Consider the following 17,028-nt stretch of genomic DNA (forward strand, 5'->3'; position numbering starts at 1 on the left):
CAGCGTGGCCAACATGGCGAAACCCCATAGCTAATAAAAAATACAAAAATTAGCCAGGTGTGGTGGAGGGCGCCCGTAATCCCACCTACTCTGGAGGCTGAGGCAGGGAGAACTGCTTGAACCCGGGAGGCGGAGGTTGCAGTGAGCCAATATCACACCACTGCACTCCAGTCTGGCGACAGAGCAAGACTCTGTCTCAAAAGGAACCAACTAACCTTTCTGGAGTTTTCTGCTCCTCACCTTAGAGTTCCTCTAATAACCACCCCACACTTCTTTTACTTCCCACTCACATTAAAAGAATGAGGAGAACACATCAAACCCTTCCCTCGGTGCTAGCTTCTAAACCTTTTCCTTCCAGAAAATAATGGATTGTGTTTGAAGTCCCAACTTCCAGCCCACAGCGGTCCAGCCAGTTTCTCCTGCTGGAAAACAGAGGCTCAAGGCCACTTTCACTGTGAGTTCTCACCTTACCTATCAAAATAAAACAGGAGAAAAGTTAAAATTAACATCCAGAGAAGGCTTGGAGAGGATAAGCCACCATCCAAGAGTAAAACACAGTTTGAGAAAATGCAGTGTCCAGGTGAGAGGAGACACCTCACTTCCATGCTGCTAGAAGGTTTTGGGTGAGATGCACACCTCCTTTTACAGCACTGGTCACCTTCTGCTCAAGCTCACCTTCACTAAGATGGATGATTTTCTGCATTCCCACCCTGAAGCACAGGAACCTATTGGAAAGCTAGGACTTGCAAATGTATTGATTCTCATAAACTAGGTCAGGAAGAGTGAGAAATGGCAGTAATGGCACCTCCTCCCCATGTTCCTTGCTCGTGGCAGACATGGGAATCTTTCTGGCTGAGAATGGAAGTCGCCTTAGAGTGCTTTTCAGTAGGACCGTGGAGGCAGCCGCCACCACTTGATTAGGCTGGCATGCTGGATGAAATCTATCTGCCAACTCTGTAGTTCCTGGTGGCCAAAGCCTTGGAGAAATTGAGTAGAAGTGGGGGAATTCTCCAGGTATACATGAGGTGGACATTCCTAGCTCCTGGAGGCCCCCATGTTCCAGGCTTTAAAAGCAAGGGAGCATGGTCACCTATAAACAAGAGCTTGTTGCTATCCGAGAGGCTTTTGGAAACTGAAGGGCTTTGACAATAGCGAAAGTCAAAGCTTGACTTGCTAACTCTCTAAGGCATTCAGATGCGATCAGTTACTGGGCAGCCCATTTACAAGATTCAGAAAGTGTAAAAGACTGTCAAAAGTCATGAAACAATGCTCTGAACTACGTTACTAGAAAATTATTAAATGAGTGAGGAAAAGAGCAAAGTAGTGAGAACAGGACAGGATGGTAGCACCTGGTTAAATGATGAAGAAACAGGAGCAAAGTAGGGAGGCAACTTCCTCAAAGACGCACCTTACATCGCTGGCAGAACTGGAACCCAGTTTCCTTACTCCCAAGCCAACTCTCTTTCAACTTCAATGCACATCTCCCTCTTTCCTCTACAGTCCCACTTGTATTCCTCTACAATTCCTTACCTGCCCCAGCAACTCACCCAGCCGCCATTCTCCTTGGGGGAGGATTATTAGCTTACAGATTTAGTCACAAGCTGACTCAGTTTAAATTGTGTTTCTAAAGTGGGGTTGGGGGGTGGGGATCTCGATCTGCTTTCTACTTTTTTTTTTTGCAGACAGTCTCACTCTGTCACCCAGACTGGAGTGCAGTGGCACAATCTCGGCTCACTGCAACCTCCGCCTCCCGGGTTCAAGAGATTCTCGTGCCTCAGCCTCCCAAGTAGCTGAGATTATAGGTGCCTGCTGCCATGCCCGGCTGATTTTTATATTTTTAATAGAGAGAGGGTTTCACTGTTGGCCAGGCTAGTCTCACATTCCTGATCTCAAGTGATCTGCCTGCCTCAGCCTCCCAAACTGCTGGGATTACAGGTGTGAGCCACCTCATGCAGTTTTGATCTGCTTTCTACTGGATGTGACAATTTGTGCTTCTATTCTGAGGCCTTTGAATTGCACTCCAAATACCCTTAGGGCAGAGATGTTAAGTGAGAAGCAGGCACTATTTGATAATGGGCCAGGACATTCCTATAGAATTTCAAAAACCATTTATATTCCAATTCACCTGTGGCCAGCAGAGAAGAAGGTACGCAAAGAGAAGAGAAAGAAGGATGCAATGTCCACGCATGCTAAAGACAGGTAAGTATGACAGGTCTGATACACATACATGCATTCCAAAGTATCCCACACTTGAGGCTCCAGAAGATGGATAACTCTCATAGATGGCTTTTAATGAAGAGCCCTTACTTTTACAAGAAGTTATAATTGTGGCTTCCATTCTCACAGCTGGTATCTCCAACAGTCACATGAGGATGGAGAGTCTCTTCCTTGTACAGAGCAAACAGCACGGCCCCTGGAGCTCACTGGCATGGGTTGTCCAGCTCCCCACTGAAGGCTGGGAACTTTGAGTGTTAATTCAGTATTTTAGGCCAATATCTGGGTTTATTTTTCCCAACAAAGAAGTATGAAGGAGCTTCAGCAATTTAACTTCTGGGAATTTATCCAATGAAGGGGTTAAGAATTTATGCAAGCTCTTCCGGTTCTAGGAGCTTCGGGAGCTGTGGCTTACAGTGCAGACATGGCCAAGTCCAAGAACCACACCACACACGACCAGTTGCAAAAATGGCACAGAAATGGGGGTGGACCCCAAGTTCCTGAGGAACATGCCCTTTGCCAAGAAGCACAACAAGGAGGGCCTAAAGAAGATGCAGGCCAACAGTGCCAAGACCATGAGTGCACGTGCCAAGACTATCAAGACCCTCATAAAGCCCAAAGAGGTTAAGCCCAAGATCCCAAAGGGTGTCAGCCGCAAGCTCAGTCGGCTTGCCTACATTGGCCACCCCAAGCTTGGGAAGCATGCTCGTGCCCACATTGCCAAGGCGCTCAGGCTGTGCCGGCCAGAGGCCAAGGCCAAGGATCAAACCAAGGCCCAGGCTGCAGCTCCAGCTTCAGTTCCAGCTCAGGCTCCCAAAGGTGCCCAGGCCCCCTACAAAGGCTTCAGAGTAGAGATCTCTGTCCGCCAACGTGAGGACAGAAGGACTGATGTGACCCCCCTGGGCTGCCGTCTGCAGGGGGCTGGTGTCCTCCTGTGCTATTTGTACCAATAAACCTGAGGCATGAAAAAAAAAAAAGAATTTATGCAAAGATTTAGCTGCATTGATGTTCATTACAACAATTATAATTGAGAAAAAGTTGCAACAACCTAAGTGTCCAACAATAGGGAACTGGCTAAATCAACTTAGTACTTCAGGTGGTAGGAAAAGATGCAGCCATTAAATGATGCTGGCAAATGTATCTACAGCCACAGAAAATGTTAGATAAAAGAGGAGAAATAAAGCACAAAGCCATACTACAAGATGGACCCGTTTTTGTTTGAAAAAAGTACATTAGTGTGTGTATCATATATGTTATATACACTCAAATATATTACATATATACATATATATATATATATTTACCTAGGAGGGTGTACTAATAATCTAAAGTGGCATTAATAGTGATGTTTAAGAGAGATTGTGAGTACTTTAACATTTATTAGTATTTTCTGATTTTTCTGTAATGAGAAGTAATACTTTTTTTTTTTTTTTTTTTTTTGAAATGAAGTCTTGCTTTGTAGCCCCAGGCTGGAGTGCAGTGGTTCGATCTCAGCTCACTGCAAACTTTGCCTCCCAGGTTCAAGAGATTCTCTCCTCTTGAGTAGCTGGGATTACACGTGTGCACCACCACGCGTGGCTAATTTTTTGTTTTATTAATAGAGACGGGCTTTCACCAAGTTGGCCAGGCTGGTCTCGAATTCCTGACCTCAAGTGATCCACCTACCTCAACCTCCCAAAATGCTGGGATTACAGGCATAAACCACTGTGCCCGTGGAGCAGTGGTACTTTTTAATAAGAAAAAGCAATAAAAGAAACTTTATCTTGAAAAAGACAGATCTTTGCCTATGATCACTAAAGTTCAATCAGGCTCAAGAATTCTATAAGGAAACAATAATCCCTATAGAACAGGGGTGGGTGGGAGGAGAGCAGGAGGCCACCTCCTGCTGAGAGACCTGGAGAAGGAATCATTTCCCTTCTACGTTGGCCCGTGCGCTCCACGTAAATATCCTCTCCACCCAGGTCTTGCTCTGTCCTGGACTTACTCATCACTAGCTTATTACTGGCCTTATTTTGACTCACTGTTCAAACATCATTGAAAAGGAATTTCTTTTTAACCACAGCATCCACATGAAGAATTCTGCTAAAACTCCATTTTAACTGAATTTCGGCACACAGATGACTTAAATTAGCTACACTGGTCTGGGAAGAAGCCCTCAAATCCCCAACACCCGGAGCAATTGCTGCTGGTAGGCTGGATCAGCTGGTGGATAAACCCCATCTCCTGTCCCCACCCTCCCCCAGCCTCTCCACCCACAAAGCCCAGGCAGCAATTTGTGAGATGTTTCCCTCTCTTCTTGAATTTCCATCGTGAACTGGTTACTGTGGTTCACGCCTGACATGCCTCTGTCTCTGCTCAAGAGGTTAAAAGTAGAGAAACTTGTTGCTTCAGAGGCCACAGAGAGATTTAGGATGAGAGCGAGCTGTGGGTGAACTGTGAGATCTCGTGTAACCGCCCACCCTGGGCGTTTGGGGATAGCCTCCATTCCCTCATCCTCTCCTCTGAATGGTGATTTTCCTGTTTATCCTTCTTCTCAGTCACCCTCGAGGGAAGCTCTCCCACTCCCTCTCAATTGTTAAAGAACTTCTGCGTGGGCTTCAACATTCTCTTGGCTGGCCCCTTGGGAGGGCCTTGATACGCTCTTATTTTTTTCTTGTATGTTTAAGGCCCCCTGGGACCCTCTTGACCCTTGTGGGCTGGTTACATTTGGCTCAAGCCTGAACTCCATTGCCTGGGACCAGAGGCAGAGTAGGGGTGGTGGGAATGAGGTGGGGAGGGTTTTCCTACATTCTTAAAGATAATTTAATAACATCGTGGCTAAGATGGAAATATGTTAGAGGAAGCAAGATTGTGGGAAAGATGGAGGAAAGCAGCTCCCACCACTCCACCAACCGATGGTGAGGACTCTGCTGCCCCAAACCCTGCCAAGACTGAGCCACGCCTAATTGTGGCCTAGATTGTGGATGTGTGCCTACCCACCAAGAGGAAAGCCAGAACATGCCTGCATGGATAGAAGGGATTCCCTCTTAGTTGAGCGGTGAAGGGGTGTGGGAGAGCAGGGAACCGTGACACACCATGTGTCTCTTCCCAAAGGGGAGAAGCCCCTGTGAATCTACCTCAGGGGTCTGCTTGATGAGGGCAACCCTATCCTACTCTTTGTCTTTCATTGGACAGCATTTGTCAAGCATCCACCATACGTCAGGTCCAAGGTTCCATGCTAACTGGGGAAAGTGAGGCGATCAAGCAGCTTATCTAAGGCTTATCCTCCAGCCTAGTTGGTAGAAGAGCTGGAAGACAATAGTGGCTCTCACTCCAGAGCCCTCACACTTCACCTCTATGCCAGATGTTTGAATGAAGGGAATATCTCCTATGTGTTTCCCAGGCTTTGTCCAGGCTGCCTGCAACGTCTGCCTGTGGGATCTGACTTCCCAGCAGCTGGGATCAGCCAGCCTACAGAGCAAGCAGAGCACCCTAAGAGTCTCTAGTGGGGTTGCCCACCTGGTTGCCTCCTGGTCTCAGCAGACTCCTGCTGGTGGTGCGCAGGCTGGGTATTTGTGTGGACAAGTGAGTGTTCACCTCCAGTTCTCAGGACAAACAGTGCCACACCAGCTGGCTGGGATGTTTGGAACTGGTGTTTCCACTCAACAGCATAACCCAGATTTAGGTTCCCAAAACTTTCTAAGCAGCCGCCCCCTTGGATCTTTAATCCTTCCTCCTATGTCCTTCCTGCCACCTGTAGTCTAAATTTAGTGACAAGCACAGCAGAGCACCTTCCGCCTGGGCCACTTTGGCAGGTCATGGAGCCACTAATAAGTGTGTACATGTTCCATCTCTTCAGGGCCACCCATGCGGGTGAAGAGCTTCTGGGGAGCCCCACGATTATCTTCCTGGTAGGGTCTCCTGCCCTGTGAGTTTGCTTTTTTCTTTTCTTTTTTTTTTTTTTAGATGGAGTCTCGCTCTGTTGCCCATGCTGGAATGCAGTGGCAAGATCTCGGCTCACTGCAACTTCTGCCTCATGGGTTCAAGGGATTCTCCTGTCTCAGACTCCCGAGTAGCCGGGATTACAGGCGTGCACCACCACGCCCACCTAATTTTTGCATTTTTAGTGGAGACAGGGTTTTGCCATGTTAGCCAGGCTGTTCTCAAGCTCCTGAGCTCAGGTGATTCGCCCGCCTCGGCCTCCAAAAGTGCTGGGATTACAGGCAGGAGCCACTGCACCTGGCCAGTATTTTTGTTTTGATAACAATAAAAGTTTGTTAATAAAAATATTAGATGAATATAAGCAAGAGAGAATCCCAGCATCCAGAAATACCACTGTTAACATTTTGGTCTATTTCTTTTTTCTATCCATTTTGTTTGTTTATGGAATTGAAATTGCAAGATACAATCAATTTTGTTTGCCTGCTTGTTTGTTTTTTTGAGAAGGAGTCTTGCCTTTGTCACCCAGGCTGGAGCACAATGGTGCAATCTCAGCTCACTGCAACCTTCGCCTCCCAGGTTCAAGCGATTCTCCTGCCTCAGCCTCCTGTGTAGCTGGGATTACAGGCATGGGCCACCATGCCCAGCTAATTTTGTATTTTTAGTAGAGATGGGGTTTCACCATGTTGGCCAGGCTGGTCTTGAACTCTTGACCTCAGGTGATCTGCCCGCCTCGGCCTCCCAAAGTGCTGGGATTACAGGCGTGAACCACTGCGCCCGGCCTAATTTTGTATCTCATATTCTTGACTTATCATTTTTCGAAATAAGCGGTCTTCAGGTCTCTGTTTCAAACTGTTGAACACCATTTGTTAACACAATATTTCATCGTTTCGACATGCCATGACTTCTTCACCATTCCTCTGTTCTGCAAGTGTAGGTTGCTTCCAGTTTTGTAGTTATACAACTCAGTGATGAACATCCTCATGCCTAAATCTGTAATGACGTTTAGAATTACTTTCTTAAGATTGATTTCTGGAAGTAAGATTATAAGATAAAAAGCTACAAACATTTTTAAGCATTGTGATCTTTCATGCCAAAATATTTTTCGAAAGAGGCATCATCTTAGATGATTTCCTCCCAGCAGTGCAGGGAGTGAATAGGCAGCATTTCTTATGTGAGTGAAATCAGGTTCAAAAAGAAAAAGAAGGAAAGAAAGAAGGAAAGAAGGAAGGAAGGAAGGAAGGAAGGAAGGAAGGAAGGAAGGAAGGAAGGAAGGAAAGAAAGAAAGATAGATCAGGTTCACCGGCAAATTTTAGCCTAAAGGGACAGGTCAGAAAAGGAGAAAGTGAAGCTTCACTTCTTGCAGAGAAACAACTTTTACGAAAGGGTTATGGAAATGACAGCCTATTGAGACTTATTCCACATCAAATGAGGAAGCCATCTCTTCCTCTGCTCGCCTCCCTAGGCAAATCCTCTATCCACTTCTAGAACACAGGGCTAGAGCAGTGGCACCAGCCAGCTCTTTGGGAACAGATGGCTCTGCTCATCATACTCATCATCCAAAAGGTAGAAACATACTAGTAGGAAGAGACCTTAAAGATTCTTTGGTCCAATCCCTCCCTTTATCAGATCAAAGTCTAGCAGAATGCGGTGACTTACTCAAGAAGTGATTTACTGCTGGTTTATGGCATTCCATATCTCCATTCACATTTGATGACAAATAAAAACAGTTGGACTTGATTTGAAGGCACAATCCTTTTATGCATGATTCCTTGTACACATGTGTTCTTGTATTCATGTTTCCCTTAAGATTTGAGGGTGTGGCTGATGTCACACAGGTGTCTACAGCGCTTAGAAGATTAAAAATCTGATTTAATAGGTTTCAGAGTGTCCTGGCTGATTGGTATGCATTACTAGGGTGAATTGTTTCTCATGTCTTTGCTAATTTTCTGGATGCTCTCAAAGGAAGTTAATTAACCTGAGGCCTCCATCCAGCTGTGCTGCAATTCAGCTGATCTTGAGGTATCAAGACCTGTCAGGGAGAGAATTATAACATGTAGGTATGAAGCTTTCTCCTTTCATATACACTGGGACACCTGAAATGGATTGAATCTCAGACATATCCTTGCTGTTAAAAACTTAATCATTATTCAAAGCTGAGTTCAAATCCCATCCTTTGCAGGGAAAAAAAAAAAAATCTATTGAACCACCTAGGCTAAAATGTTCACTTTGTTTTCTAAATTCTAGCTGTCTATGCCAGTGGTTTGAACAAACTCTATTTGAGCATGATGGTTTTTAACTTCAAAAAAATGATCACAGAACCTGCATAATAGTTGTTCTTTTAGCATCTATGTATGTACGTATATGTATGTATTTTTCCTGCCTCACGTTTATTCATGCAAATAGCACAGGAGGGCACCAGCCCCAAGCAGACAGCAGCCCAGAGGTCACACCAGTCCTTCTGTACTCATTCTGGCAGACACAGGCCTCTACTCGGGAGCCTTCATGGGTGCCTGAGCACCTTTGGGACCCTGAGCTGGAGCCAGAACTGAGGCTGGAGCTGAAGCCATGGTCTGAGCCTTGTTTTGAACCTTGGCCTTTGGTCAGCAGAGCCTGAGACTCCTGGCAATGTGGGCATCAGCACACTTTCCAAGCTTGGGGTGGGCACTGCAGGCAAGTTGGTGGGGCTTGCAGATGACACCCCTTGCGATCTTGGGCTTAACCTCCTTGGGTTTTACGAGGGCCTCAATAGCCTTGGCTCTCGCACACATGGCCTTGGCATTGCTGGCCTGCATCTTCTTCAGGCCCTTCTTGCTGTGCTTCGAAACACATGTTCCTCAGGAACTTGAGGTCCACCCCCTTAAGAGATTCATATGTTTGTGATCAGGGTTTCTTGATGCCACTTTTTTACCATTTGGGGGACTGGTTGTGTGTGGTATGGTTCGTGGAATTGGCCATGTCGGCATTATAACTCACAGCTTTAAAGCTCCTGGGACGGGAAGAGTAGCATCTGTCTTAAAAGTTCACGATGAACAAAGGATAGCATGAAATCCTAGGCTTTTATGAGACTATATATTTTGCCAATCACAACATATATTTGAAAAATAAGTACAATAGTCCCCCCATTATCTGTGGCAGACACATTCCAGGACCCTTCATGGATGCCTGAAACCTTGGATAAACCCAGTTGCCATCAGTTGAAACATATTCTGTACATGTCTTCCACCCACAAAAATTAATGCCTTTTCCATCTTAACTAGGCACTTACCACACACTGTGGCAGTAACTTTTGCAGTTTGAAGTGTGACAGCAAAACTAGTACAAACTCCTTATCATAGCTTTTTCCTTTTTTTTCCTTTCTTTATTTATTGTTTTTTAGACAGAGTCTTGATCTGTCACCCAGGCTGGGGTAAGAGGCGCAATCTGGGCTCACTGCAACCTCCGCCTCTTAGGTTCAAGCGATTCTCCTGCCTCTGCCTCCTGAGCAGCTGGGATTACAGGTATGCACCACCACACCCAGCTAAATTTGTTTGTATTTTTAGTAGATAGGGTTTTGCCATGTTGGCCAGGATAGTCTCGAACTCCTGGCCTCAAGTGATCCACCTGCTTTGGCCTCCCAAAGTGCTGGGATTACAGATGTGTGCCACCATTCCTGGCCTTTATCATAGATTTAAACAACCTCATCATGCAATATCTTTTCTTTCCTTATTAAGTGGAGAACTTTTATCTTTTCGTTCAAAGGAACACTTGATGTCTTCTCTTTGGCATACCCAAATTGCCAGCACCACTACTCTTTATGCTTTGGGGCCATTAAGTGCAGTAAGGCCTCACTTAACATCATCAGTAGGTTCTCGGAAACTAGGACTTTAGGCCAGGTGCCATGGCTTATGCCTGTAATCTCAGCACTTCGGGAGGACGAGGCGGGCGGATCACCTGAGGTCGAGAGTTCAAGACCAGCCTGGCCAACATGGAGAAACCCTTCTCTACTAAAAATACAAAATTACAGGCATAGTGGCGCATGTCTGTAATCCCAGCTACTGGGTGGCTGAGGCAGGAGAATTGCTTGAACCCGGGAGGCGGAGGTTGTGGTGAGCTGAGATTGTGTCTCTGAACTCCAGCCTGGGCAACAAGAATAAACCTCCACCTCAAAAAAAAAAAAAAAAAAAAAAGAAAGAAACTACGACTTTAAGTGAAACAACATATGAAGAAATCAATTTTACCATAGGTTAGTGATACAAACAATAGTTCAGTTCCCTCAGCATATTTCTGGTGACAAAACTATCACTAAACTTCTAACTATAAGCCAAACTACTCATATTAAACCTTACAATAAATGTGAGCTATGCATGTATTTAAGAAAGATTATTAAAAGCAAGTAAGATAATTATTTACCTTTTTATTGCAGTTTAGAGTCATGGGTAGCTGGAGTCTGTACCAGCAACTCAGGGTGCAAGGTGGGAACCCGCCCGGGAAAGGGTGCCATTATCTCACAGGGTGCACCCACACCCACACTCACACCCACACTCACTCATCCTGAGATGAGGTAGACATGCAAATTCACCTCATGTGCATATCTTTTGGATGTGGGAGGAAACCCACGCAGACATGAGGAGAACAAGCAAACTCCACACAGATGTCGGCCCCAGACAGGAATAGATTTTTTTTTTCTTATCAACATTGTAACAGAGGCTGGGCGCAGTGGCTCATGCCTATAATCCCAGCACTTTGAGAGGCTGAGGCAGGCAGAGCACTTGAGGTCAGGAATTCGAGACCGGGATCTCTACTAAAAATACAAAAATTAGCCGGGTGTGGTGGTACGAGCCTGTAATTCCAACTGCTCCAGGGGCTGAGGTAGGAGAATTGCTGGAACCCAGGAGGCAGAGGTTGAAGTGAGCTGAGATCAAGCCACTGAACTCCAGAACTCCAGCCTGGGTGACAGAACGAGACTCCAACTAAAAAAAAAAGAACAACATTATTCAAGGACTTGTTATCCTGTAAAATAAGAGTAACTTGAACACAAGCACCATGATACCGTGACAGTCGTCTTATAACAGAGATGGCTACCTAGTGACTAATGAGCAGGTAGCGTCTGCAGTGTGGATCCGCTGAACACAGGGAGGGTCCACATCCCAGGCTGGATAAAGTGGGACAGTTCACATTTTAAAACTCATCAAATGGTTATTTCTGGAATTTTCCATTTCATATTTTTGAACCTTGGCTGACTATGGGTAACAAGTGTCAGAAAGCCAAACCATAGATAACGGGGTAGGGGACTACCATCTGAGACATGTCTGAGTCATCTTACAGATAGAAGGATTTGTGATGCTTAGCGTAACCCGTAGTTTACAAGAGGTCCAGGGTCCAAAGGTTGGGAACCAGTGACCTATTGCATTTATTGACAATGAATCACAGGCCTGGCAATGTTGCTTGCAACTGTCACCTAACTCTTCAGGTTGCACTGTCTCCCTTAATTACACTGAATCTTTCCTGAGGACAGGATCCACTTACATGCCTTTGTACACCCACAACGCTAATGGACCCACCCGTTAAGGACCATTAATTGAGGACTACCCATGAGGAGGACACTGAATTAGATCCTGTGGGAGGTAGAAAGTGCAGGGTCCAGTTTCCACCCTTCAGATCTCACATCTGATTAGAAATATGGCAAATGACTTTGAGAAATGAGGTAACAATTTAATGGCTAAACTCTAGACTGAAAGAGAGATTACGGGATAGATTAGGAAATGAGTTGAACAGATGCTGACTGCTGTGAGTACAGAAAAGGAGGAGTTAGAGTATGCCGCTGAGCCGGAAAACTATGTAGAGGAGGGGTTTGAGTGTGTGAGCCTGAAAAAAGATTAGTTCTCAGGCACTTCTTTCAAGCCCTGGAGGGGCTCAGAGAATAACTGAACGAATACATGCATAAGAGAAACACTTTTGGTCATTTGCTCCGAGATAGGCACAAAGTGAAATGCTTACTTTTTTTTTTTTTTTTTTGAGATGGAGTCTTGCTCTGTCGCTCAGGCTGGAGTGCAGTGGAGTGATCTCAGCTCACTGCAACCTCTGCCTCCTGGGTTCAAGTGATTCTCCTGCCTCAGCCTCTCGAGTAGCTGGGATTACAGGCACCCACCACCAGGCCCGGCTAATTTTTGTATTTTTAGTAGAGACAAGGTTTTGCCATGTTGGCCAGCTGGTCTTAAACCCCTGACCTCAGGTGATCCACCCCCCTCAGCCTCCCAAAGTGCTGGGATTACAGGTGTGAGGCAATGCACTTGGCTGTGAAACCCTTACTCTTTAAGAATAACATTTACTCTGAAACATACAGAAGTCAATTTTTTGAAGGTGGCAGTGGATGAAGAGGAGATGTGCCCTGAATCCCACAATCTCTTAAGATGTTGCTGGGGTCCAGAAATTGTTTAGGTGAAACTTTCACGGAAGAGAGCACTGATGCTCCAATAGTGAAGTGAGTTGGCCAGGATCATACAATCAGTCAGTAGCAGAGCTGGACTTGACCTCTGAGAGCTGGACTTCAGGGCTAGTGTTCTTTCCACTCGATCTTGTTACTCCTAGAATCCCCTCCTTTTTCTTGAACTTGTCAAAACAATTTGTCTAAAAGGAGTTTGCCCAAGCCGAATCCATCGCATCACCCTGTTCTAATTGAAATGCTAGACTGGTTTTTCTTCTCTTACTAACTGAACATGACTTTATCAGAAATTAGGAGCAACTCCTGGGTCCTGGCCAATGCTTCAGAGAATCTGTATTGGCACCCGCCATGCTAAAACCATCGTTGTTAAAGACAAACTGCTAATTACAAAATCCAAACCACTGCTTTGTGGGTTGTGGGGATCTCAAGAGAGTGGGTGGGAGATGGGGCCAATTCTGGAGGGGCCTCCTTTATTGCCATTGATTTTTGATTTTTGGCCACGACAGAGAACTTCATCCTCTTTTTTTTTTTTGAGACAGAGTTTCTCTCTTGTTGCCCAGGCTGGAGTGCAGTGGCGCGAACTCAGCTCACCGCAACCTCCGCCTCCTGGGCTCAAGCGATTTTCCTGCCTCAGCCTCCCGAGTAGCTGGGATTACAGGTGCCCGCCACCATGCCCAGCTAATTTTTTGTAGTTTTAGTAGAGATGGGGTTTCACCATGTTGGCCACGCCAGGCCGAGCTGCCTCCTCTTGGATGCCACAAACCAATTAGGTTGGGGACCCTTCCAGGAAGCCGCCTCCATCTGGTAAATATTTCGTCAGCCCGGGTGATCTGAAAAGTCACTGGGGGGATTGCACAATGGCTCATGCCTGTAATCCCAGCACTTTGGGAGGCTGAGGTGGGTGGATTACCTGAGGTCAGGAGTTTGAGACCATCCTGGCTAACACAGTGAAACACTGTCTCTAATAAAATTACAAAAAATTAGCTGGGTGTGGTGGCAGGCACCTGTAATCCCAGCCACTTAGGGGGCTGAGACAGGATAATCTCTTGAACCCGGGAGGCGGAGGTTGCAGTGAGCCGAGATCATGCCATTGTACTCCAGCTTGGGCAACAAGAGCAAAACTCTGTCTCAGAAAAAAAAAAAAAAAAATTCAACCCCAAATCACCAGATCATCTATAGGCTGAAGTCAAGCTGCTGGGTTAGTCTGTTCCATTAAGAAGTAACTGGCGGCCGGGCGTGGCTCAAATCCCAGCATTGGGGGCCGAAGGGATCAAGGTCAGGAATGAGACCATCTGGTATACTCCTTCTCTACTCAAAAAAAAAAAAAACTAGCGGGCGAAAGGCGGGCGCCTTTCCAGCTATCGGGAGGCTAGGCGGAGATGGCTCCCGGACGGAGCTGTGAGTGAGATCTTGCATCCACCTGGGTGGACTCGTCTCAAAAAAAAAAAAAAAAAAAAAAAAGAAGTAACATGCAATTATTGCCAAGATTGTCTCTCTGCATGTTTCTTATCTCACTGATAACCTTTCATATGATACTTCATATTCTTCCCTGAACTTCCCCAACCAAGCCTTGCCCTCAGAGCCATAATTCATTAATTCACTCACTCAACACATTTCTATGCAACCCTTCTTATAATATTCCAGTCATTGAGCTGGGTGACTACAGTGTAGTCACTACTGATATTGTCTACTAGGTGATACGGCTTCCACCTCTAATTCTACCGGTCACTATGTGAAAGGCAAGACATTTGCTTTTCCGGTCCCTCTCCCTGTCCCTCTGGTTCACTCTCCTCACATATAAAGTGATGGAAATGTAGAAAATGGTTCCTTTTGATTCTCTCTGTATCCTTCAGGGTCCGGTTAGGAGAAAGAAATCACACAGTATTTGGAACAAAAGTTTAACACAAAAAATTATTAACTAGGGCCGGGCGTGGTGGCTTATGCCTGTTATCCCAGCGCTTTGGGAGGCTGAGGCGGGTGGATCACGAGGTCAGGAATTCGAAACCAGCCTGACCAACATGGTGAAACCCTGTCTCTACTAAAAATACAAAAATTGGGCGGGCGCGGTGGCTCAAGCCTGTAATCCCAGCACTTTGGGAGGCCGAAACGGGCGGATCACGAGGTCAGGAGATGGAGACCATCCTGGCTAACACGGCGAAACCCCGTCTCTACTAAAAATACAAAAAACTAGCCGGGCGAGGTGGCGGGCGCCTGTAGTCCCAGCTACTCGGGAGGCTGAGGCACGACAATGGCGTAAATCCCGGAGGCGGAGCTTGCAGCGAGCTGAGATCCGGCCACTGCACTCCAGCCCGGGCGACAGAGCAAGACTCCGTCTCAAAAAAACAAAACAAAAAAACAAAAAAAAACAAAAATTGGCTGGGCATGGTGGTGCACGCCTGTAATCCCAGCTACTCAGAGGCTGAGCCAAGAGAATGGCTTGAAACCTGGAGGCGGAGGTTTCAGTGAGCTGAGATCGCACCACTGCACTCTGGATGATGAAGCGAGACTCCATCTCAAAAAAAAAAAAAAAAAAAAAAAAAAAAAAAAAAAAAAAAAAAAATTAACTAATAGCAGGGAGTCAGCTATTAAAGGCTAAAGTGAACTCTGAAGAATACAGGGATAGCAGATAGAGAGAGCAGCTTAGGGTCCCCCCTAGGGCTGAAACAGAGAACCCAAGAAAGGGACAAATCTGGAGAGTCTCCACCCCTATGTGGAGACAGAGACCTTACAGAGAAGGTCCAGCTGTCACTAATGAATGGCAGAGGGAGTTGCTGGGTGTGACAGACTGGGGTTGGCAGGCAAGCAAGCATCCACTGGGTGCTAGAAAATCTTGTTGAAAGGTCAGGAGATCGAGACCATCCTGGCTAACATGGTGAAACTCCATCTCTACTAAAACTACAAAAAAATTAGCCAGGCGTGGTGGCGGGCGCCTGTAGTCCCAGCTACTCCAGAGGCTGAGGCAGGAGAATGGTGTGAACCCCGAAGGCAGAGCTTGCAGTGAGCCGAGATCGTGTCACTGCACTCCAGCCTGGGTGACAGAGCAAGACTCTGTCTCAAAAAAAAAAAAAAAAAAAAAAAAAGGCCGTGCGCGGTGGCTCAAGCCTGTAATCCCAGCACTTTGGGAGGCCGAGACGGGCGGATCACAAGGTCAGGAGATCGAGACCATCCTGGCTAATACGGTGAAACCCCGTCTCTACTAAAGAATACAAAAAACTAGCCGGGCGACGAGGCGGGGGCCTGTAGTCCCAGCTACTTGGGAGGCGGAGGCAGGAGAATGGCGTAAACCTGGGAGGCGGAGCTTGCAGTGAGCTGAGATCCGGCCACTCCAGCCTGGGCGACATAGCCAGACTCCGTCTCAAAAAAAAAAAAAAAAGAAAATATTGTTGAGAAGCTGCACATGGGAGTGCTGAGAAGCCAGCCAGGACACTTGTGGAACTTGCCAGAAGCTGCCTCTGGGGTTAAAGTGAAACTTGCTGGGGGTGAGTCCCACCCTTGACCACAGGGGAGCCACCGGAGGAAGAAGAAAAGAAAGCACCTGAGAACCGGGAAGAGAGGCCCCTTTCTCCTGCAGTATCCCTCCAGAACCCTCCACTGACAAAGCTTAGCATTATGCCATCAGGTGAAGAGACACGTTTCTGGGATCCAGCACCAGTATCACAAGCAGGGGAAGTGAAGTGAAGAGGGGTGTGAAGATGAGAAGTGATAAATCAATAACCAGCATGCTGTCATTCTATACTATATGATTCTTTGAAATTTAACCTTAATGTATGAAAGAAGTGAGTGAGTTGTATTGTACAGGTGAGTTATGATCTTAGCCTGTTCTTCTATACCTTCCTCACCTCTATTCCTCAATCATTAAGAAATTTCTTCAGAATGAAACCAATCCTGATTAGGATGGCATTTCACCTCAAAACTTTAAACATGCCATAATCATGTCCATATATGATTATATGTGTATATTGTATATATTATTATATGCTTAGTATAATAGTTACATAATAACTAAACATCTATACCAAGAACAGAGGTGGGTCTAAGCTTCTAAAAGAATAAATAAAAGATGCCAAAGATTTCAATATGCTTCCTGATGACAGCAAGTAACATCGAGGGGAAATAAGATCCAGTGAAGTCAATCTCAAAACAAATATTATCAAAAATCAGGTGAGTGACACAGAAAATGTGATGCAAGTTTACAGCAAGGAAAAAGGCCCATAGGCTGAAATGGCCAAAGAAAGATTTGTGCCCGGCAGTAAAGTCAGAGAAGAATGTTTAGCAATGGATAGAAGTTGTTCGTAAAGTAGAATGGGAATAGACTAAGATGTGGCTACAGAATGAGAAACACAGACTAACTGGTCCCTTGGCTCTGAATTTGCTAGCCTTAGGTTTGAACTAAGCCAGTCAGTTGCAGATGTGTTATGCGCATAGGACAGATGCCAGGAAGATGAGCACACATGACCTCAAAGACTTGCTGG

General features: G+C 46.0%; 2 pseudogenes; one reads left to right on the top strand and one right to left on the bottom strand.

The window, feature by feature from the left end:
- Positions 1-2,638: 2,638 nt before the first annotated feature.
- Positions 2,639-3,167, top strand: LOC104662617 (annotated as a pseudogene).
- A 5,454-nt stretch (positions 3,168-8,621) lies between these two features.
- LOC104662632 lies at positions 8,622-9,090 on the bottom strand (annotated as a pseudogene).
- Positions 9,091-17,028: the final 7,938 nt, after the last annotated feature.

This window comes from Rhinopithecus roxellana, chromosome 5 (genome assembly GCF_007565055.1).
Source record: "Rhinopithecus roxellana isolate Shanxi Qingling chromosome 5, ASM756505v1, whole genome shotgun sequence".
NCBI classification, from domain to species: Eukaryota; Metazoa; Chordata; class Mammalia; order Primates; family Cercopithecidae; genus Rhinopithecus; species Rhinopithecus roxellana.